The sequence below is a fragment of the Aegilops tauschii genome, chromosome 1 (genome assembly GCF_002575655.3).
Source record: "Aegilops tauschii subsp. strangulata cultivar AL8/78 chromosome 1, Aet v6.0, whole genome shotgun sequence".
NCBI classification, from domain to species: Eukaryota; Viridiplantae; Streptophyta; class Magnoliopsida; order Poales; family Poaceae; genus Aegilops; species Aegilops tauschii.
The window spans coordinates 264856624-264881681 of NC_053035.3; the positions used below are offsets into that span (position 1 = coordinate 264856624).

At 37.9% G+C, this 25058-nt stretch overlaps 2 long non-coding RNA genes and 2 other non-coding genes across 4 annotated transcripts in view; 1 reads left to right on the plus strand and 3 right to left on the minus strand.

Annotated features, from left to right (window-relative positions):
- Positions 1-25058, plus strand: part of LOC141021032 (uncharacterized) — a 143012-nt gene that overhangs the window by 100605 nt on the left and 17349 nt on the right. The gene's annotated exons all lie outside the window — the stretch shown is intronic.
- LOC141021031 (uncharacterized) overlaps positions 1-25058 on the minus strand; it is a 144009-nt gene that overhangs the window by 100258 nt on the left and 18693 nt on the right. The window lies entirely within an intron of this gene.
- On the minus strand, positions 4117-4190 carry TRNAW-CCA (transfer RNA tryptophan (anticodon CCA)). Its single transcript has one exon. It is a non-coding gene; the product is annotated as a tRNA-Trp (tRNA).
- Positions 4330-4403, minus strand: TRNAP-UGG (transfer RNA proline (anticodon UGG)). The gene has a single exon. It is a non-coding gene; the product is annotated as a tRNA-Pro (tRNA).

Genomic DNA, 25058 nt, shown 5'->3' on the forward strand with positions numbered 1-25058 from the left:
GACATCTATTTCAAATGCATATCCCATTTTTGCGCAGCAGGGTTATGAAAACCCACGAGAAGCAACTGGACGAATTGTATGTGCCAATTGCCATTTAGCTAGCAAGCCCGTCGATATTGAAGTTTCCCCAAGCTGTGCTTCCCGATACTGTATTTGAAGCAGTTCTTCGAATTCCTTATGATATGCAATTGAAACAAGTTCTTGCTAATGGAAAAAAGGGAGGGTTGAATGTAGGTGTTGTTCTTATTTTGCCCGAGGGATTCGAATTAGCGCCGCCCGATCGTATTTCCCCTGAGTTAAAAGAAAAGATAGGAAATCTTGCTTTTCAGAGTTATCGTCCTGATAAAAAAACATTCTTGTGATAGGCCCTGTTCCCGGTAAGAAATATAGTGAAATTGTCTTTCCCATTCTTTCCCCTGATCCTGCTACGAAGAAAGATGCTCATTTCTTAAAATATCCCATATATGTAGGGGAAACCGAGGAAGAGGACAGATCTATCCTGATGGTAGCAAGAGTAACAATACAGTCTATAATGCTACGTCAACAGGTATAGTAAGAAAAATACTACGTAAAGAAAAGGGGGGTATGAAATATCCATAGTTGATGCATCAGATGGACGCCAAGTGATTGATATTATACCTCCCGGACCAGAACTTCTTGTTTCAGAGGGGGAATCCATCAAGCTTGATCAACCATTAACAAGCAATCCTAATGTGGGAGGTTTTGGTCAGGGGGACGCAGAAATCGTGCTTCAGGATCCATTACGTGTCCAAGGCCTTTTGCTCTTCTTCGCATCCGTTATTTTGGCACAAGTTTTTTTGGTTCTCAAAAAGAAACTGTTTGAAAAGGTTCAATTGTACGAAATGAATTTCTAGGTCCCGGGATTTCTTACCATCAAGTTGGTAAAAAGCCTCGATTTATTGGCAATTGCTAGAATTATCTATGATCTATTTTGGAAATCCTTTTTTTGTTTAGACTGATTTTTGTTTATGAGATGTCTGGAATTCCTTATTTATATCCCATGCAAAAGAAGAGAATCCAAGGCAAAGGCGAGAACAATAAAATTAAAATTTCTTCCTTTTCGGAGGGATTGCAGGTCTTCTTAATCGTCTATTCAGCACAAGAAAAAGCCTTTTTCTTGTGCCGATTCTTCTTGTATCAAAATAAGAATCCTTTTTCTTCCTAATTCGTCAAAGATTACTATTTCTTCTTTATTCGGGTCTGTCTCATGGACCTCTTTTTCTTTTGCTTAGGTTTAGCCGAGGTAGTGGACAAACAGAGGGGAAGAAAATATGGTGGGGGAAAATTTTCTTGTGATTGTGAGCAAATTGCTTGGCTTGTTTAATTAAGTTCAACTTCAAATATACAGAAATTTTGCAAAAAAAAAAGTAAACTCTTCCATTGAAGGTTTTTTATTTTTAGGCTAGTTGAATAGTTTTAATTAAGGTTTTATTAGTTTATTACTCGAAACTAAATCAAGGATTTTCAGGATACTTCCTTCGTGGAATAAGATATTGGATCCTCGAGTGATCTCTTTTTCTTGTTGCTTCATAAGAGTGAATCGAATAGATTCAATTCGCATTATAAGAGTAAAAATTCCGCGGGTCCTTTCCGCTCTAATCAGATAAAGGGGGGTAAGGACCCGCTAAGCTCCTACTTTTTCATGTTTACAATCTGGTCCCTACGATTACTATAGAGATGAACCCAATCCAGAATATGAACCATAAAAGAAAACACCTACTAAACCAATCACAGCAATACCAGCTACAGTACCCATCAGCCAAAGAGGAATTCTTCCAGTAGTATCGGCCATTTCCCCTACTTTCCTCCACATTTTATCAATTGGTCATGCTAGAGACAAAAACAGTCATGGGTAGTTATAAGGATGGTATCCTTCCAAATGGGATAAGAGAATTCTTATTAGTCTCTTTCTTTCTCTCAATTGAAGAAGTAATTGGAAAATAAAACAGCAAGTACAAAAATGAGTAATAAACCCCAGTATAGACTGGTACGATTCAATTCAACATTTTGTTCATTCGGGTTTGATTGTGTCATAGTTCTATAGTTGGAATTTGTTTTATCGTTGGATGAACTGCATTGCTGATATTGATCCCAAGAAAACAACAGTAGGTACAGCTAGTCCGTGAATAGCCAGCCATCGCACTGTAAAAATAGGATAGGTTCGATCTATGGTCATTGAGGGCCTCCTAAAAGGATCTACTAAATTCATCGAGTTGTTCTAAAGAATCAAAACGGTCGGTTATTAACGGAATTCCTTGTCGACTTTCCGTGATATACTCGTTTGGCCTAGGACTTCCAAACACGTCATAAGCTAAACCCGTACTGACAAATAACCAACCCGCAATGAATAGGGAAGGTATAGTAATGCTATGAATAACCCAGTATCGAATACTGGAAATAATATCAGCAAAAGAATGTTCTCCCGTGCTTCCAGACATGCTGAACTCCCAAAAATTTTGTACATTCAAAAAAGGAATTGATTCCGTAAAAGATGGGATCGACCAGTAAATAGAAAATTACTGATATTTCATCCTTGTGAGATTGTCAATTTTGTACCAAAGGTGTATTTTGAGTATACCGAATTAGTATAGCTATCCTTCCTATGGCACAGCAATCTGGTTTTGCCTGGTTCCGAAACATAATTACTTTTTTATTTTTTTTGTCTATAGGTAAGCTATATGTTATTCAAGGCATCAATAGAAAACCCCATTTTTGTAGGTTCTACTTACTTTTCATTGGCTTCGGAATAATAGAGTAATTCGGAATAGCAGCCAAAATCTTGGGAAAATCTAAGTTAATGATCAATAGGTTTGGATAAATAATTTAGGAAGGATATTCTCAAACTGACACAATACAAGGACAAGTATATGTGAAATCTATCCTTTCATAATTCGTAATTCATCCTTGTATTGTTTGTTGGATTAGGTCTAACTTTCTCGACCAAACTGCGAGCGCGGAACTTTACGAGATGAAATAGGGAAAGACAGAAGATAGAATAGAACTTAAAAGGATAATTGAAGTGACTCGTCTTCGAATCTACTTTGGTTGGAGTTCGAAAAAGGAATAAAAATAAAGTAAATTCAAGGAAGAACTTTCTTTTTTTTAACAGCCCCTTGGCAGGTCGTGGAATGCTTTTGTTCTCCTCTTATTCCATATGGAATACAATCAGTTAAAATAAGAAGGAATAGGGGAATATTCGATCGTTCACTCCAAAAAGAGGGTCCTATTGAAAAAGAAATTATCCAAAATAGAAAGAAGTTTTTTTTTCAAATTCAATTGTTTATTTATCTCTTATTCAAAAATTTCCCTGAAAATTGAATGAAAAAATGAAATTCAATGGGGTTAGATGATCTAGTTCTTAATATTATTACTTTACTCAATTGACAAATTCCACAACAAATCTCTTGATTCGGAATTAGGGACTCATGTATCATCTGATGAATCCACTTTCTTTTACACTTCTGTATCTTACTCTACCTTGTTTTTTAGTATTATCTAAAATAACTGATGAATTATGAATTTTCCATAACTTAGGTAAATGCTTTACCAACATATGTAGTGTAGTAAAAAAATGGAATTTAACTCTTTCATGCTTACTTTAACTAGTTATTTTGGTTTTCTACTGGCTGCTTTAACTATAACCCCAGCTCTATTTATTGGCTTGAACAAGATACGCCTTATTTGAACTGACTGAATAATTATAATTCAGAAAAGAAAAATCTTTCTTTGGGATTCCTGGCATTCTACGACTCTTTTCCAGACTAATTAGGAATTCTTTTCTTGGTCATTGAGATTCGTGGATAATTTAGAGTACTATTTAGGGATAGATCGTACCTCTTTTTTTATCCCCTCGAACAAATCGAAATGATTGAAGTTTTTCTATTTGGAATCGTCTTAGGCCTAATTCCTATTACTTTAGTGGGATTATTCGTGACTGCGTATTTGCAATACAGGCGTGGGGATCAGTTGGATCTTTGATTGAGTCTTTTTTTTATTGACCTCCTCCAGACCAGAGAGGAGGTCAAATTGAAATTGGAGTTACAATTCAATTTTGTTAAGTTATTTTACTCTGCTTCGACATAAAATAGATGGAATCATGCTCTGTAGGATTTGAACCTACGACATCGGGTTTTGGAGACCCGCGTTCTACCGAACTGAACTAAGAGCGCTTTCATTCATTCAAAAAGAAAATCTTTTTCTATTCCTAATGTATCTCACGTACGTATAGTCTCCACAAATTCAAGTTATACCCACTTTACTTCAATTGATCTCATCGCTACTGCCTATAAAGAAGAAAGAAGTAATAGGTAGGGATGACAGGATTTGAACCTGCGACATTTTGTACCCAAAACAAACACGCTACCAAGCTGCGCTACATCCCTTTTCCAAATTAAATTGTTGTACATCATAATTTTCTTCTTCTTTCTATTTTCTTCTTCTTTCTTTCTCTATCGATATATAGAACCCTCGTGTCATTTCTTCTTTTTGGTCTCATATAATTAAGGAATTATATACATATAAAATCCAATATAATTTCGCCTATAAAAGAAGGATTACTTTTCCTTGCTAATATATAGGAAGAAGGGGTCATCTTTTTCTTTTTTAGGGATAGGAAAATTTCGTCGATATGGTTCATTTTATATATAGCATAACAATCTTGGGCAAGAGTTTATGATCATATATGTATTCCAACAAGGAAGGAGGATTTTCAATGCGGGATATAAAAACATATCTCTCTGTAGCACCCGTGCTAAGTACTCTATGGTTTGGTGCTTTAGCAGGTTTATTCATAGAAATTAATCGTTTATTCCCATATGCTTTGTCATTCCCTTTTTTTAATTCTAGTTATTGCTATGGGAGGGATAGATTTCTTCGTGATATGACAAAATTTGATCCTTTTCAATCTTTTTTTAGTACCGGAAGGAAAAAGAAAGAAAAGATGGATTGGGTTGAACCTCAGAGTCATTAAAAATTTGGTAAACCCCATTTTTGAAAATATAAATTCAATTTAAAGGGGTACCCAAGCTAAATAAGGCCTCAGAAATCAGAGCATAGAAAAGGCGGGGCTGGCTAATTAAATGAAAGGATTTCGAACCAAAATCTTTGCTAATTCGACAAGGGTTGTATTCTTTAATTATTTCTCTATTTTTTATTACTTAATTTAAGAATAAAAAATTATTCTAATGAATTTTATTCTTCTTCTTCGGATTCAAAATAGAAGAATAAAAGAATAAGTAGAAGAATTAAGTTAAGTCAATCCAAAAAGAAAAGGAGGTCCATGGCCAAGGGAAAAGATGTTAGAATCAGAGTTATTTTGGAATGCATCTGTTGTGTTCGAAAAGGTGCCAATGAGGAATCGACGGGGATTTCTAGATATAGTACTCAAAAGAATCGCCACAATACACCCGGACAATTAGAATTCAAAAAATTTGTCGTTATTGTCGCAAGCATACGACTCATCACGAAATAAAGAAATAGGAACATCGTGTGTTCGATCTTTCCAAACAACAGAAAGAGTAAGAACTTCATATTTAATATATAAAGAAAACATAGTATAGAATGCAAAATACAAATCAACTCATCCGATTTCCGGTAGATATTATTTCATATGTATAGAGGGTATTCATATACTATAATATGAATCAAATAAGATATGGATCAAAGAAAAACTACTTCTTCTGGATCCTAAATTAATAAAATAAAGAAGTGAATTTTCAAATTTTCAAATTTTAAATAAGGAATAAATCATGTATACATCTAAACAACCTTTTCTTAAATCTAAGCAACCCTTTAGTAAATCCAAGCAAACTTTTAATAAATCCAAGCAACCCTTTCGTAAATCCAAGCAAACTTTTTGTAAATTCAAGCAACCTTTTCGTAAATCTAAACAACCTTTTCGTAGGCGTCCCCGGATTGGCCCGGGAGATCGAATTGATTATAGAAACATGAGTTTAATTAATAGATTTATTAGTGAACAAGGAAAAATATTATCGAGACGAATAAATAGATTAACCTTGAAACAACAACGATTAATTACTCTTGCTATAAAACAGGCTCCTATTTTATCTTTCTTACCGTTTCGTAACTATGAGAACGAAAAGCAATTTCAAGCCCAGTCAATTTCAATAATTACAGGTTCTAGACCCAGAAAAAATAGACATATTCCTCAATTAACGCAAAAGTACAATTCCAATCGAAACTTAAGAAACAACAACCAAAATTTAAGAAACAACAACCGGAACTTAAGTTCCGATTGTTGATGTTTTATTCGAATTTGAAAGGGCCAGACCTATATATATTATAAAGAAAGTAATCCAGCTCGTTGATTCCTACCACTTAATCTTAATTTATTGTATCTTCTCGAAGTTCCCTCTCCGGGAATTCATCTTTTATTATTCCAGTATATTACTTTATTTATACCTTTAATTGATGATATTTATTTTATTGGAAATCGTGTAAAGATTATTTGGATTTGATACAGCTACTTGTGCAAGCATTTTACGATTAAGAATCAATTTCTTCTTGTACAGGTTGTGTATTAATTTACTATAACTATCGAATACTTTATATACCCGCGTTGCTGCGTTTATCCGAGTGATCCACAAACGACGAAAATCCCTCTTTTGCCTACCTCTATCTCGATGAGAGGAAACAAAAGCTCTTTTTACCTGTTGGGTAATCATTCGATTAAGTCTTAAATGAGCCCCTCTAAAGTTTGAGGCAAATGAACGCATTTTTGTTCATCGTCTCCGGGCTATATATCCTCGCGGAACTCTGGTCATTGAATCAAATTAACCTTAATGAATAACTAATGATTTCTCTTCTTTTAGCCACCCTTTTTCTCATTAATAACAAAACTAATTATTCTGATATATAAACTATTAATTCCAATGGCTTTTGCTATAGTAACCTTCCCAACCACGATTTTTTATTCCACTCCGTTCAGTTATTTCTATACGAAATAACAAATTCATTCTAATAATACTAAAAAAATAGTGGGTTCCATCGTTTCTATGGTTCCCTTTTAAACGGTGAGGCCCTCTCTATACACCGGAGCCCTTTCTTTCATCAAAAGGTATTGCGAACTTGTATAGTCCACATTCTTTGGCTCTACCTATCCATTATAGAGTAAATAGCTCTTTTCACAATAAGAGTTATCCATACAGTGACGGTATTTAATTATGAAAGTTGGCTAAGTAGCTGACCCTGTTAGTCCGTTCTTTTAAGATAAAGGAGCATAAGCCTTTTTCTTTTTATTACTATTTCCTCCGCTTAATGGATAACCATTTGCTACCAATGGGAGAATTGCTTCTTATTTCCAATTTAGATAATTGGATTTGCACCAAAGGAAACCATAAATTCCATATACCATAGAAATCTAGGATAGAGAAGCTATATCCTATTCATTGGTACTAATCATGGATACTTCAATTTTTTTTATTTGTTTGAAGTCATGATCTGAACGAGTCGCACATACACCCTAGCACATGTTCCTCGACGCTGAGGGCATCCTTTAAGCGCGGCCGTTTTTCGAACATTTCGTATTGGCTGTCTTGCGTTTCTAATAAGTTGTTTAACCGTCGGCATATTGTATGTATATAGAAAAAAATGGATTGGTTTAGATCCATCTTAACCTGATGATTGCTCATCATGAAGTCTTTCTATTTTCTATTAAATCGAGGAAAACACGAATTTAGCTGTGAAATAACTTTACAAGAAATCCGGACACTACCAATCCTTAAACATTTCTGGAAACCACACTGGATCAGTATCGCAGTGCTTGTCAATCATTTCATCCCCTGCAATATCGACAAGTCCATAAGCTTTGGCTTCGTCTGCTGACATAAAATCATCCCTTTCCATGTCTTCGGATACAACCCAAAAAGGCTTGCCTGTTCTTACTGCATAAACCCTTGTGATCATTTCGCGAACTTTGTGTAACTCTTCTACTTCTAGTAAATATTCTGGTGTCCTTGCCCGATAATAAGCACTAGCAGGTTGGTGAAGCATAATCCTCGCGTGAGGGAATTGTATACGCTTGGTGGGTTCTCCTCCAAGCAGAATGAAGGACGCCATGGAGGCGGCTATTCCGAGGCATATTGTATATATATATCTGGTGTCACCGTTTGCATCATATCAAAAATAGCCATTCCTGAGATTAGCCACCCGCCTGGGGAGTTTATAAACAAAAAAATATCACTAATTCCATCTTCTATACTCAGATATACCATGAGACCTGTAATATGATTCGTGATCTCGCAACTAATCTCTTGACCTAAAAAAAGTGTCCTTTCTCGATACATAACATTGTATAAGTCAACCCAAGTCGCTTCTTCATCTCCAGGAATCCGGTAAGGTACTTTTGGAACACCAATGGGCATATTAGATTAATATTATTAAATTTAACTAAGAAAACCACACTTTAATATGGAAACGTAAGAATGGAACAGAAAGAAAGAATCCGCAGTTTATTGTCTTAATTTTTATTCTTATTCTATATGAATACTATAGATTCTATTAATACGTAGATTGAAAGGTTATACATATAAGGAATGTAAGATAGATTGTAAAGAAGAAGGAATGGGTGATTCGAATGCTAAACAAAGAGGGGTAGCGATCTATTCTTTGTTTTTTCCAAATTGGCCAAGTTACCCATTGCATATTGGCACTTATCGAGTATAGTGCTTCTCTTTCTTCTTATGAACAGAATTGGCTTCTTATTTTTAATGGAATGAAATAAATATTCGCGCTTTCTGACACAGAATCCCCTAGAAGGGTTAGGTACATAGGATATGGATAGTCTTTTTCAATGCGATAAAATAAAGCGACATCGTGTCTATTTTTCTTTGCTAAAGGGGTATTTCCATGGGTTTGCCTTGGTATCGTGTTCATACTGTCGTATTGAATGATCCGGGTCGATTGCTTGCGGTGCATATAATGCACACAGCTCTAGTTTCTGGTTGGGCTGGCTCAATGGCTTTATACGAATTAGCAGTTTTTGATCCCTCTGATCCTGTTCTGGATCCAATGTGGAGACAAGGTATGTTCGTAATTCCCTTCATGACTCGTTTAGGAATAACGGATTCGTGGGGTGGTTGGAGTATTTCAGGAGGAACTGTAACAAATCCGGGTATTTGGAGTTATGAAGGTGTGGCAGGTACGCATATTGTGTTTTCTGGCTTGTGTTTCTTGGCAGCGATCTGGCATTGGGTATATTGGGACCTAGAAATATTCTCTGATGAGCGGACGGGAAAACCCTCTTTGGATTTGCCCAAGATCTTTGGAATTCATTTATTTCTTGCAGGGGTGGCTTGCTTTGGCTTTGGGGCATTTCATGTAACGGGTTTGTATGGTCCTGGGATATGGGTATCCGATCCTTATGGACTAACTGGAAAAGTACAAGCTGTAAATCCAGCGTGGGGTGCAGAAGGTTTTGATCCTTTTGTTCCGGGGGGAATAGCTTCTCATCATATTGCTGCGGGTACATTGGGTATATTAGCGGGCTTATTCCATCTTAGTGTCCGTCCGCCTCAACGTCTATATAAAGGATTACGTATGGGCAATATTGAAACTGTACTTTCCAGTAGTATCGCTGCTGTTTTTTTTGCAGCTTTCGTAGTTGCTGGAACTATGTGGTATGGGTCAGCAACGACCCCAATCGAATTATTTGGGCCTACTCGTTATCAGTGGGATCAGGGATACTTTCAGCAAGAAATATATCGAAGAGTTAGCAATGGTTTAGCCGAAAATCTTAGTTTATCAGAAGCTTGGTCTAAAATTCCCAAAAAATTAGCCTTTTATGATTATATTGGTAATAATCCGGCAAAAGGGGGATTATTCAGAGCAAGATCAATGGACAATGGGGATGGAATAACTGTTGGATGGTTAGGACATCCCGTCTTTAGAGATAAAGAAGGATGTGAGCTTTTTGTACGTCGTATGCCTACTTTTTTTTGAAACATTTCCGGTTGTTTTGGTAGATGAGGAGGGAATTGTTAGAGCAGACGTTCCTTTTAGAAGAGCAGAATCCAAATATAGTGTTGAACAAGTAGGAGTAACGGTGGAGTTCTATGGTGGCGAACTTAATGGAGTAAGTTATTCTGATCCTGCTACTGTAAAAAAAATATGCGAGGCGTTCTCAATTAGGGGAAATTTTTGAATTAGACCGGGCTACTTTGAAATCTGATGGTGTTTTTCGCAGCAGTCCAAGGGGTTGGTTCACTTTTGGACATGCTACCTTTGCTTTGCTCTTCTTTTTCGGACACATTTGGCATGGCGCTAGAACGTTGTTCCGAGATGTTTTTGCTGGTATTCATCCAGATTTGGATGCTCAAGTGGAATTTGGAACATTCCAAAAAGTGGGAGATCCAACTACAAGGAAACAGGCAGTCTGATACACATTGTTATAGTATCTTTCACCTCTCTTTTTTGATTTGACATGGGAAACATCTCCCATCCTTTCTTTGACTCTTTTTCTTTCTTTATATGGGAAATTCTCCCAAATGACAAATGAATAGGTGTGGAAGTTATAATTGTAAATAAACCAGGATCGAATCTATGGAAGCATTGGTTTATACGTTCCTTTTAGTTTCGACTTTAGGGATAATTTTTTTCGCTATCTTCTTCCGAGAACCACCTAAGGTTCCACTAACTCCAACTAAAAGAATAAAATAATTTCATTTAAGTAAGAAGTCCCCCTATCTGGGAGACTTCTTACTTAAATTAGTCTCCGTGTTCTTCGAATGGATCTCTTAATTGTTGGGAGGGTTGCCCAAACGCGGTATATAAGGCATACCCAGTAAAGCTTACAAGTAAACCAGATATGGAGATGGCGACTAAAGTTGTTGTTTCCATTTTTATAGAATTTCAAGATTACAATGGATCTACGAAAAGATCGTGTATTTACAACTACAACGGAATAATATACAAAGTCAACACCAATGATTAAATAGAATTTATGGCTACACAAACCATTGAAGATAGTTCTAAACCTAGGCCAAAACGAACTGGTGCAGGTAGTTTACTGAAACCCTTGAATTCGGAATATGGAAAAGTCGCCCCGGGTTGGGGGACTACTCCTTTTATGGGGATCGCAATGGCTTTATTCGCTATATTCCTATCTATCATTTTAGAAATTTATAATTCTTCCGTTTTACTGGACGGAATTTTAACCAATTAGGTTTCTACTAACTAAAACTAGGAAGTCAGAGTTTTTCCATCCAAAAAAGCCTTTCTAGTTTAAGATCTACATTTCTAGATATTATGGTAGTTCGACTGCGGAATTTTTTTGTTTCGGTATCTCTGGAATATGAGTGTGTGACTTGTTAGAATTGATCCTATTGATAATACATAGAAAGGGCATGTTATCTCTATCAAGATGATTCTAATTCGTCAGATATTATTTATTCTAGTATCTGGAACACGAAATAGATAGAGTGGATCAAAAAAATGGAACTATGATTCATACTCACTATTAAGACCTCGCAACCAGACTGAAAAATTCAAGTAGTTCTTAAATAAAAATAAAAAATAAATTTTCTTCCTTCCAATTTTGTTTTCCCAAAAGACAACTTTTTTTCTCTCAATTTTGTCGAGTCATTACACTGATTCAATAAATGATTATCAAGCGGTTCTTATTCGAAGAACCCTTGCCTTTTGTTTAGCTTGAGACTAAATCATTGTGGCTCTAGTATGAATCTAAGGTTTTAATTGAACTGATTCATAGGATCTCAACAAGATAATTTCTATATTACGCATAAAAAAACAAATCCTTTATAGGGAAGAGAAAATTCAAGAAGCCTCTAATGACCAACATAAGGGAAAGGAAGAAAGAAAGACGCGCCAACTTGAGATTTTTTGGCATTATCATCACAAAGAAGATATTCCGGATTTTTCTTATTTGATATCTTCAAGGCAAATCGACCCAATTCAGTGGCTGATGAAGTTTTGAACCTTTTTTCTAATATTCGTTGAAAATTTTTCTGTTTCTGCTTGAGCCGTACGAGATGAAATTTTCATATACGACTCTTAGAGGGGGACTCGGGTTAGTTACCTATCTCAATAAAGTATATGATTGGTTTGAGGAACGTCTTGAGATTCAGGCAATTGCAGATGATATAACTAGTAAATATGTTCCTCCCCATGTCAACATATTTTATTGTTTAGGGGGAATTACACTTACTTGTTTTCTAGTACAAGTCGCTACCGGTTTTGCTATGACTTTTTACTACCGACCAACCGTTACAGAGGCTTTTTCCTCGGTTCAATACATAATGACCGAGGCCAACTTTGGTTGGTTAATCCGATCAGTTCATCGATGGTCAGCAAGTATGATGGTTTTAATGATGATCCTGCATGTATTTCGTGTGTATCTCACAGGGGGATTTAAAAAAACCCGTGAATTAACTTGGGTCACAGGTGTGGTTTTGGCTGTTTTGACTGCATCATTTGGTGTAACTGGCTATTCTTTGCCTTGGGATCAAATTGGCTATTGGGCAGTCAAAATTGTGACAGGTGTACCTGACGCCATTCCGGTAATAGGATCGCCTTTAGTGGAGTTATTACGCGGAAGTGCTAGTGTGGGCCAATCCACTTTGACTTGTTTTTATAGTTTACATACCTTTGTACTGCCTCTGCTTACTGCCGTATTTATGTTAATGCACTTTCCAATGATACGTAAGCAAGGTATTTCGGGTCCTTTATAGGGAAGGCATATCATAGAGAATTATAATTATCATATATCATATCGGGTAGGTTTTGGTATTTCATTGCTACAAGCATGGGTTATTGTAAAATAACACATGTCATTTGGATACTTCTCTTCAACTCCAAAGTATTTTTATACAATACAAATAGTTGAAGTTAATTTTACGAAAGAAAAAAGGCGGATTATGGGAGTGTGTGACTTGAATTATTGATTTGGCCATGCAGATAAAGAATTGGATCTGCCACATTAGAATTCACAACCAAAGGTGTCTCCGCATCCAATCAACATGTAAGTCCCCTACCTAGGAAGGATAGGCTGGTTCACTTGAGGAGAATATCTTCTATGATCAGACCGCAACCATGTCATCCATGAACAGGCTCCGTAAGATCCCATAGAGTAGAAATGGAATAAGTCATGTGACATGATCCAGTTCTCTATTTATTACACTTACCTTTTTATTATAGTATGGAAATGCATTCATTTTCTTTGCATCGATTGTGATCCGCAATACTATCGGAGTAAAAGAAGGGATCTAAGGAAGAATGTAGTCTAAACTTTTTGATGTTTTATTAGTAACAAGTAAATATTTTGTTTGGAGGTAAGAAACTTGCGATATTGAGGGGATAAATACCAACTAATCAAGAGACATGAGACAATCCACAAAGCAATTGATCATGATCAAATTTGTAAGCCCACTTGGATATTGAGCATTTACCCATAAGAATAGGATTATTTTCAATCAGTAGTTGTAGGTGCAACTTCGGAAAAGAGAATCTGATAAAGCTTTTCTTGCCTAGAGTCATTGAGTCATTATAAACCTTAATTCTATTAAGGATCTTCCGCGGTCTTATTTCTTTCACTCTTGCTCGAGCCGGATGATGATAAATTCTCATGTCCGATTCCTTTGGGGGATGGATCCTAAAGAGTTCACCTATCCCAATAACAAAGAAACCAGACTTAAATGATCCTGTATTAAGAGCTAAATTAGCTAAAGGGATGGGACATAATTATTACGGGGAACCCGCATGGCCCAATGATCTTTTATATATTTTTCCAGTAGTAATTCTAGGTACTATTGCATGTAATGTAGGTTTAGCGGTTCTCAAGCCAGCAATGATTGGTGAACCGGCAGATCCGTTTGCAACTCCTCTAGAAATATTACCCGAGTGGTACTTCTTTCCCGTGTTTCAAATACTCCGTACGGTACCCAATAAGTTATTGGGCGTTCTTTTAATGGTTTCTGTGCCAACAGGCTTATTGACAGTACCTTTTCTAGAGAATGTCAATAAATTCCAAAATCCATTTCGCCGCCCAGTAGCTATGACCTTTTTTTAATGGGACAATTGCATTTTTACCCCTAGTTGGTTCCTACCCACGGGTTTTGCCCTTACTTTTCGAGCTTGCTCAGTTTTGCCCTTACTTTTTCCATCAAGGTCCCTCGAATGCCCTTTGACCGTTTGGCCAAAACTTTGAAAATTCATAACTAATTCATATGAACTTGGAAAAATGCAAGTAAGATATCAAAATGTTCAGATAAACATTACCTTTATGTGCATATCATTTGCATTCAGGACAAAACCACCCTTTAAACTACCTGAGGTAACTAATATTATTAACATTATTAAAAATAAAAAGGTATAAACAATATTTTTTTCATGAATAAAAATCACATGCAAATGTAGGTGATGTTTTCTGAACATCCTGATATCTTATTTGCATTTTCTGAGTTCGTATCAACTTGTTATGAAGTTTCCAAATAATGGTCAAAGTCATTAGAACATTCTTAACAAGATGATACGAACTCAGAAAAATGCAAATAAGATATCTGGATGTTCAGAAACATCACCTACATTTGCATGTAATTTTTATTCATGAAAAACATATTGTTTATACCTTTTTATTTTTAATAATGTTAATAACATTAATTACTTCAGGTAGTTTAAACGGTGCTTTTGTCTTGAATGCAAATGATATGCACATAAAGGTAATGTTTATCTGAACATTTTGATATCTTATTTTCATTTTTCTGAATTCATATGAATTAGTTATGAATTTTTAAAGTTTTCGTCAAACGGTCAAAGGGCATTCAAGGGACCACGACGAAAAAAGTAAGGGCAAAACTGAGCAAGCTCGAAAAGTAAGGGCAAAACCCGTGCGTAGGAACCAACTAGGGGTAAAAATGCAATTGTCCCTTTTTTAATCGGTACTGTAGTAGCTCTTTGGTTAGGTATTGGTGCAACATTACCCATTGATAAATCATTAACTTTAGGTCTTTTTTAGATATTTTTTGATTCATTCAACCGTGAAGTACCATAGGTATCTAGGAAATAGTTACTTCCAAGTGAATCTTCCCTAGATACCTAAAATCCATTTTATTATGATCCATTTCGCGAAAATATAGATTGTACCAAAGATGCTAAATTATTTTCTTTCTATTCTAACTCGAAAAAGAAGAAGAAGAAAAATTGCAATGGATTTAAAACGAGAGTTTATTCTTAAGTAAATCAATTGGGAGATGCTTCTCTAGAGTGTCCCATATATGTTTTCTATCTTCCATACGAAAACTGTCAATTCTCAGAAGATCTTCTTCAGTCTTACTCAAAAGGTCCAATAGTGTATGTATATTGGCCCTTTTTAGACAATTATACGTTCTAGAAGTCAATTCTAATTGATCAATAAAAATAGAATTCAATGGAATTCCTTTTTTGTTTTTCTTTAGGTTAGTTAATCTTTTTTGAAAAGTAAAAAGGGGTGGAGTAAACCTGTTTTTATTTTCTTCGAAACTAGCGCCCTCTTCCTCCGCGTGTAGAAAAGGAAGAAATAAATCAATCAAATTACGAGAAGCCTCATAAAGTGCTTCCTTAGGGGTTAAACTTCCATTAGTCCACATTTCTAGAAAAAGTATCTCGTGTTTTTCATTTCCATTCCCACAAGAAAAAATACTATAATTCACATTTCGAACAGGCATGGATACAGCATCTATAGGATAACTTCCATCTTGATAGTTCTTTCTTAGTTCTGTCTGATATCCACGATCTCTCTTGATCTGTAAATCAATAGAGAAATCAATGGGCTCTGTCAAGTTAGCTATAGGTTGTGCCATATCAACGATTTCTACGGAAGGCGGTAAGATGATATCTTGAGCAGTTATGTATCTAGGACCTTTGACGCAAATGGATGCGTCTCTAACTCCATAGAGATTACTTCTCAATACAATTTCTTTCAAATTTAGTAAAATTTCTTGTACGGATTCTTCAATACCTACTATTGTAGAATACTCGTGCGGCACGCTCCCAAATTTTGCACGTGTGATACATGTTCCTTCTATTTCTCCAAGTAAAGCTCTTCGCAAGGCAATACCGACGGTGTCCGCTTGACCTTTTCTAAGCGGGGATAGAATGAAACGACCATAATAAAGGCGCTTACTATCTACTCTTGATTCAACACACTTCCACTGTAGTGTTTGAGTGGATCCTGCTACCTCCTCTCGAACCATAATAGACTAGTATTATTATTTTATCATTGAATCGTTTATTTCTCTTGAAATGAAAGTTGAAAGCGGGTTAATTCTTTTACAGACGTCTTTTTTTAGGCGGTCGACATCCATTATGCGGCATAGTTGTTACATCGCGTATACAACTTAATCGCACACCACTTTTAGCAATAGCTCGTAATGCGGCATCTCTTCCACTACCAGCGCCCTTTACCATAACTTCTGCTCGTTGCAAACCTACTGTACGAATAGCATCTACTCCTGTTCTTTGACCAGCATAGGGTGATGCTTTTCTTGAGCTTTTGAATCCACAAGTACCGGCCGAGGACCAAAAAACCACCCGACCTTGTGGGTCTGTAACAGTTATAATGGTATTGTTGAAACTAGCTTCAACATGAATAACCCCTTTTGTTATTCTACGTGCACTCTTCCGTAAACTAAAACGTGCATTCCTACGTAAACCAATACGCACTTTCTTACGTGAACCAATTTTTGGTTTAGCTTTTGCCAAATTTTATTATCTCATAAATATGAGTTAGAAATAAAAAAAGAAAAAAAAGATACAAAGATATCCGTTTCAGGGTAAAATAAACTCTTTACTTTAATTATTTTAAATGAAATTATTTTATTTGGAATTGGAACATTTCCGCGGGTACTTTTTTTACTTTTTAGAAAGTAAAGTTCTTTTTCGAAAGATTACCCCTCTCTTTGTTTATGCTTCGGATTAGAGCAAATGACTCTAATTCGTCCACGCCTACGAATCAGTCGACATTTTGTACAAATTTTACGAACGGAAGCTCTTATTTTCATATTTCCGTATCCTTTTTTAAACTATGAATCTAATCTTTTGGAAAAAAAAATAAGTCTCTTCGCTTGAATTTTAGAACTTAGAATTTATTACCCTAGAAAAAAAAGAAAAACCTAATCCTTTGAATCTTTGGTATCCTTCAAATCTTCACTATCCTTCAAATTTTCGCTATCCTTTGAGTCTTCGATACGCTTCGAATCCTTATGGGGAAGTCTATAAATTATACGTCCCTTGCTTGAATCATAACGACTTACTTCAATTTTGACCCTATCCCCCATCAGTATTCGTATAGAACTAGACCGTATCTTTCCTGAAATATAGCCTAGGATGATGGTGTCATTCTCTAGCCGAATGCGGAACATTCCATTGGGTAGGGCTTCCGTAACTAAACCTTCAAAAGTTACTTTTGCTTCTCTCGGGTTTTTTTTCTCTCCTATTTTTTTTCTGTCATATTTTTTCTCCTATTTTTCTATTTTTATTTTAAAAATAGGAAGGGCGAGATAGAATTCGAGCACTATAGGCGGGGCGATTACCATATATAACATAATTCTCCCCCAATTCTGTTTAGTCGAGCTTCTCGATCTGTCATTATTCCTCGAGAAGTAGAAAGAATAACAATTCCCATTCCACCCAAAACTTTAGGAATTCCTCAATTGATAGTTGGTATAAATTCGTAAGCCGGGTCGGCTGATACGCTTTAAAAAGGTTCTTGTTCTATATATTCCTTTTCTAGTCTTTCTCTTTTGATGTCACAAAGTTGAAACCAAGAAATATCTGTTACGTTCCTGATGTTTCCGAACACTTTCAATAAAACCCTCTCGTAGAAGTATTTTAACAATGTTTTCGGTAATATTTGTAGATACTACTCGAACTGTTCCTTTTTGTGACGCCCGGATAATCAAGCTACAGTAAACCTCTGCTAATGATGCCACATCACCAGAGTTACTCTTGTTAATCTCGCGTTAGTTCGAAACCGATTCAAATTCAAATTCAAAAGAAAAGCAAACAACAAAAGTTTTCAAAAAATTAAAACTAAAATGTTCGGGTTGTTTCAAATAAATCGTAAGCAATTATGGTGGAGAAACCAAACTTTTATATAATGCTTAAATTAACTATAAGGATTTAAACAGTAGCAAAAACAATTAATTAAATGCCTTTTACTAATAATAAATTACTAAACTATTTTATTTTGTCACCAAACTTTTTGTGGCATTGGGGTATTTTGTAACACTAATTTAGGTACTACTTGTATATTTTAGAAAACAAAAATATATACCAAATAAATAGAAAATAATAAATAGAAAACAAATAAGAACAAAACAAAAGGGCCCCCCCCCCACCGCTGGGCCTCGGCCCAGCTGGCCATCCAACCAGGCCGGCCCACCTAACCCTTGCTTAACCCCTGCCTCCCCTGTGACCTAGCCACTACCCAGTCGCCCCCCCGATCCCCTTCTCCCCTCCCCGTGCGATCTGGATCGGGCGCACGCCCTGCCCCCGACGCGGTCGCCCCCGCCCTCGCCCGGAGCCTCCGTCGGCGCTCACCGCCGCCGCCTCGTCAGGCCACCACCTCGCCGGTGTCGGTGCCGCCTCACCAGACCGCCACCTCGCCCTTGCCACCCCGCCCAGGGCTACCTCACCGCCGTGCCGCCGTCCCCAACGCCCTAGGACCGCCTTGCCGTCGCCGTTCGCCGGAACCGCGTCCTCGACCTCCCCCTCGACGGACTCCGTCAACCCTCGCTGCCCGTACCCCTGCATCGGGGGTGAGCCCCTTCCCCCCCTCCCGCTACTTTCCTCGCACACACTCGTCGCCCGTGCGTGGCCACGCGCCCGCGCTGTCCCCGTCGCGGTCACCATCCCCTCCTAGCTCCAGCGCGCGCACCGCACCAGCCGTCCCCGCGTCGTCCCGCTCCTCGCGCCCACCATCGCGGTGCCCGCCCGCCTGCCTCGCGCCCCAGCCACTGCCGTCCGCGGCCACCTCCACCCGCGCCCGACCTCGGCAACCGCCGCGCCTGCCTTACTCCTCGCACCGGCCGCGGCCTCGCCTAGCGCCGCCCTTGGCCGCCGGCGCCCTGCTGCTGGCCTGGGCAAGGGCCCCGATGGGCTGGCGCCCGTCGCCCGTATCCCCCTCGCCCGTTCGGGCTGTGCCCGTAGCCCACACCCGCTATGGCTCCTCCTGAGCCACTGACTAAGGGGCCCCACGCCCCTGAGAACAAAAAAAAGGAATTAAAAAAATAATAATAATAATAATAATATATTAAAAATAATTAATTAATTAAAGAATTAATTAACCTAATTAAATTTTGATTAATTAAACTAATCTAATAACTAAACTAATTAAACTGTTAGTTAATTAATTATTCAGTCAATGACAGGTGGGTCCCGCACGTTAGTTTGACCCAGTCAACGCCCTGTTGACTGCTGATGTCATGCTGACGTCTTGATGACGTCAGCAGGCACTATTCTGGATAATGTTGAATTAAATAAATTAAATAAATTCTAAAATGTTTTAAAACTTTAGAAAATCATATAAAATAAACCGTAGCTCAGATGAAAATACTTTCTACATGAAAGTTGCTCAGAACGACGAGACGAATCCGGATATGCAGCCCGTTCGTCTGCCACACATCCGTAGCATAGCAAACCTGTAACATTTCACCTCCGGTTCATCTGTCCGAAAACGCGAAACACCGGGGATACTTTCCCGGATGTTCCCCCCTTCGCCGGTACCACCTACTATCGCGTTAGGACACACCTCGCACTGCTCATTGTCATGTCACGCATCGTCATGTTTATGTTTGCATTGTATTTACTGTTTCTTCCCCCTCTTCTCTCCGGTAGACTACGAGACCGACACTGCTGCTGCCCAGTTCGACTACGGAGTCGACGACCCCTCCTACTTGCCAGAGCAACCAGGCAAGCCCCCCCCCCTTGATCACCAGATATCGCCTATTCTTCTCTATACTGCTTGCATTAGAGTAGTGTAGCATGTTACTGCTTTCCGATATCCTATCCTGATGCATAGCCTATCCTTGCTACTACTGTTGTTACCTTTACCTGCAATCCTACATGCTTAGTATAGGATGCTAGTTTTCCATCAGTGGCCCTACATTCTCGTCCGTCTGCTGTGCTATACTATCGGGTCGCGATCACCTGGGCGGTGATCACGGGTATATACTTATATACTATATACATGACACATGTGATGACTAAAGTCGGGTCGGCTCGTAGGAGTACCCGCAAGTGGATCTTTGTGGCGGAGCGACAGGGCAGGTTGAGACCGCCTAGGTGAGAGGTGGGCCTGGCCCTGGTCGGCGTTCGCGGATACTTAACACGCTTAACGAGATCTTGGTATTTGATCTGAGTCTGGCCATTTGGTCTATACGCACTAGCCATCTACGCGGGAGTAGTTATGGGTATCCTGGCGTCGTGGTATCAGCCGAAGCCTTCGTGACGTCAGCGACTGAGTGGCGCGCGCCGGATTGGACTGGAACGCCACTAGGCTAGGTCTGCTTCCGGCCGCGTACGCAACGTGCAGGTGTGCATAGGGCGATGGGCCCAGACCCCTGCGCGCATAGGGTTAGACCGGCGTGCTGACCTCTCTGTTGTGCTTAGGTGGGGCTGCGACGCGTTGATCTTACGAGGCCGGGCATGACCCAGAAAAGTGTGTCCGGCCAAATGGGATCGAGCGTGTTGGGTTATGTGGTGCACCCCTGCAGGGAAGTTTATCTATTCGAATAGCCGTGTCCCTCGGTAAAAGGACGACCCGGAGTTGTACCTTGACCTTATGACAACTAGAACCGGATACTGAATAAAATACACCCTTCCAAGTGCCAGATACAACCCGGTGATCGCTCTCTAACAGGGCGACGAGGAGGGGATCGCCGGGTAGGATTATGCTATGCGATGCTACTTGGAGGACTTCAATCTACTCTCTTCTACATGCTGCAAGATGGAGATGTCCAGAAGCGTAGTCTTCGACAGGACTAGCTATCCCCCTTTTATTCTGGCATTCTGCAGTTCAGTCCACTGATATGGCCCTTTACACATATACCCATGCATATGTAGTGTAGCTCCTTGCTTGCGAGTACTTTGGATGAGTACTCACGGTTGCTTTTCTCCCTCTTTTCCCTTTTTCTATACCGGATTGTCGCAACCAGATGCTAGAGTCCAGGAGCTAGAGATCCCGAGGATGATTCTACATGGAGTTCGGCTTCGAGGAGTAGTTAGGAGGTCCCAGGCAGGAGGCCTTGCCTTTTCGATCGTTGCTACTTTTGTGCTAGCCTTCTTAAGGCAAACTTGTTTAACTTATGTCTGTACTCAGATATTGTTGCTTCCGCTGACTCGTCTATGATCGAGCAGTTGTATTCGAGCCCTCGAGGCCCCTGGCTTGTATTATGATGCTTGTATGACTTATTTATGTTGTAGAGTTGTGTTGTGATATCTTCCCGTGAATCCCTGATCTTGATCGTACACATTTGCGTGCATGATTAGTGTACGGTCAAATCGGGGGCGTCACACTTTTTTATTCATGTCCGCATTTCTTATAGAGGTTAGTAAATCAGCAATAGTGTCCTTGCCCATAAGACTCTAATTCTAGGTTCCTCCTAATTTTTCTATAATCAACATGTTTTCTTTTTTTTCATTTTGGATTTTAAAACATATACGTAAAACACAATCTACTAAATTAATTCTTTGGTCTCAATTTCGCCTACTAGTATTTATAATACTTCAGGAGCTAATGAAACTATTTTGGTAAAATTCAATTCTCTCAATTCCTCGGCAATCGCGCCAAAAACTCGAGTTCCTTTTGGATTGCCTTTTTGATCAATTATAACCGCAGCATTGTCATCATAGCGGATTATTATACCGTCTTCGCATTTGAACTCTTTACATGTATGTACAATTACAGCTCGAATTACTTTGGATCTTTCTAGAGGCATTTGGGGCAATGCGTCTTTGATTACAGCAACAATAACATCACCAATACGAGCATATCGCTGATTACCAGCAGCTCCTATGACTCGAATACACATCAATTTTTGAGCTCCACTATTATCTACTACATTTAAAAGGGTCTGAGGTTGAATCATATTATTTTTTATTTTGATTTCAATTTGTTATTTCCATGCAAAAGGATGAAAGAAATATTGTCTTTCCAGAAAGAAAAACTGGGCATTTTTTTTATCTTCCATACCCCTTTTAGGGTTCTATATCTCTAATCGAATAAATTGACTTCGTATGGGCATTTTACTGGCAGCTATGGAGATAGCTGCTCTAGCTGCAGTTTCAGATACTCCCCCCATTTCATAAAGTATACGACCAGGTTTAACAACGGATACCCAATATTCGGGGGACCCCTTTCCCGAGCCCATACGTGTTTCCGTGGGTCTTAGTGTAACCGGTTTGTTGGGAAATATACGTACCCATATTTTTCCACCACGACGTGCATATCGTGTTATTGCTCTTCGTCCTGCTTCCATCTGTCTCGCCGTGATCCAAGCGGGTTCAAGTGCTTGAAGAGCATATCTACCAAAACAAATACGATTGCCTCGGCAGGATTTTCCTTTCATTCTTCCTCTATGTTGTTTGCTAAATCTGGTTCTTTTGGGGTTATAGTCGATGGTTCTCTTTCTTAGTTCCATCTCTACTGCAAAACTGGACATGAGAGTTTCTTCTCATCCAGCTCCTCGCGAATGGAATGAGAAAGCATGTAAATTTCTCTAATTCATAATATTCAAAAAATATTACGGTACGGATAGATACACATTAATAGATAATAGAAAAAGTTCGGTTTTTTATATTGAATTTGTTAAAACAGAAAAATATAATATATGGTCAAAAAAGAAGATCTAGAATATATCCAGATGTGTGTGTATATTTATCTAAATTCTATATTTATAGATAATGTAATCCTTCTTAAAAAAATCCTTATTTTTACTCTTATTGAATCGCGGTAAAGTATTCTAATTCAATAAGAATTTCGCGGGCGAATATTTACTCTTTGCTGTCTTATTTGTTAATTTATAAACTTACCAAATAAGACAATTTTTTTGGTTTGTTCCGCCATCCCACCCAATGAAGTGTTAGGATTCTTTTCAATAAAATCCTATGGAATCATAGGTTCTGTCGTTCCCACTGCTTCTCCTTGAATGGTTAGGTTTGAATCCCGCAACGGAGCTTCCAAAGAATTTCTTTCCGAGTTAATTTTCTCAGTTTTATTAACCCGGGCGGCTCTTTATTATTGCTTTAAATTTGTAGTTCTTGTTTCAAGTTACAATTTTTAATTCTCTATTATTTTTATTATATTGATGCTTTATCACATTTCCTTTTATGATGTAATTCATAGACCATACATAGTGGAATCCTATATCTTATTTATTTCCTCTTCCTTCTTTCTATCATCCCTCCCTTTATCCACATCCCTTTAGTTTTGCTTCACAACCTAGAATCCCTTTTCTTTTTTAGAGAAAAAATTGCAGTTGCTACAAGTATATGACACATCTACTCATTTATGATAGAGGTATTTATTCATATAGTGACTGTTTCTTAGTTAGGAGCTCGACAATACGAAGCAATAGGTTGGTTATTAGTTAATTTTCTATAATTACTAAGTTTTTTTCTTAAAAAAAGAAAAAATAACGAGTCACACACTAAGCATAGCAATTATATTAAATGATTTATCAATTTTCATTAAATCTTATAGAAAGAGGTATAATTTCTTCTTTTGCAGGGATTTCAGGAAAAAAGTCTCTTGTCATTTTTTATTCTATCAATGGACAGAATCCGAAGACAAGATTACTTATTCTTCGTCTACGAATATCCAAATTTTTACACCTAATACTCCATAGATAGTCCGAATTGGATAGCAGCAATAATCAATTTTAGCGCGAATTGTTTGGAGGGGAAGTCTACCCTTTTTAATAGATTCGGCGCGTGCAATTTCTTTTCCTCCGAGACGACCCACAATTTTTACTTTTACTCCCCTTAGATCTGTTTTTTTAGTTAATTCAATGGCTTTTTTCATTGCCTTTCGGAATGAAACTCTATTTTTTAATTGGAATGCTATATATTCTGCAAGAATGTTAGGCTGTCTATAAGGTTCTTTAACTTTTTCGATAGAAATATTAAATCTCTGGTTACAGAGTTAATTTCCTTTTGTAGATCTTTCTCTAATTCTTCGATTGCTCCTTTTTTCTTTAATAAATTTGGGAATCCAATATGGATTATGACGTGGATCGTATCGATTTCTTTTTGGATTTCTATATGTGTAATTACTTCGGAACTTGAACCTGAGTCCATTTTTCTATTATGTGTAATTACTTCGGAACTTGAGTCTGATTCTATTTTTCTATTCGAGCCCTTTTTCCTATTCTTTTGTATATAGTTCTTGATACAATCCCTTATTTTTTTATCTTCCTGTAGACCTTCAGAATAATTTTTTGGTTGTGCGAACCAAAAGGAATGGTGTTTTTGGGTTGTACCAAGTCTGAAACCGAGTGGATTTATTTTTTGTCCCATATTTTTCAATTCTATATTTTTTTACTGGGAATCGAAATCTTAGATGGATCTAAAGGTTATTTAGATTTCTTTACTATATTTAGTACAATTGTTATATGACACATGCTTTTTTATGGGGAAACTACGTCCTCGAGCTCGAGGTCTGAATTTCTTCATAATAGTACTCCTACTGACTTCGGCTTTAGTAATAAATAAATTCGCTTTGTCGAAATCCCTATAATGAGTAGCATTTGCGGCTGCCGAATAAACCAACTTTAAGATGGGATAAGATGCTCGATAGGGCATGAGGTTCAGTATCATAACAGTTTCCTCGTAGTAACGCCAGCGAATCTCGTCAAGAACTCTTTGTGCTTTGAAAACAGACATAGGGATACGTTTTTGTGCTTTGAAAACTCTCTCGAACTTAGGTAGACGATCGGTTGGAACTTTCCTTGCGAGTTTCCTTAGCCCACTTTTCTTCTTCTTTATCCTAGGGATATACTTTACTAGTTTGAAACTTGTCATAAATAAGG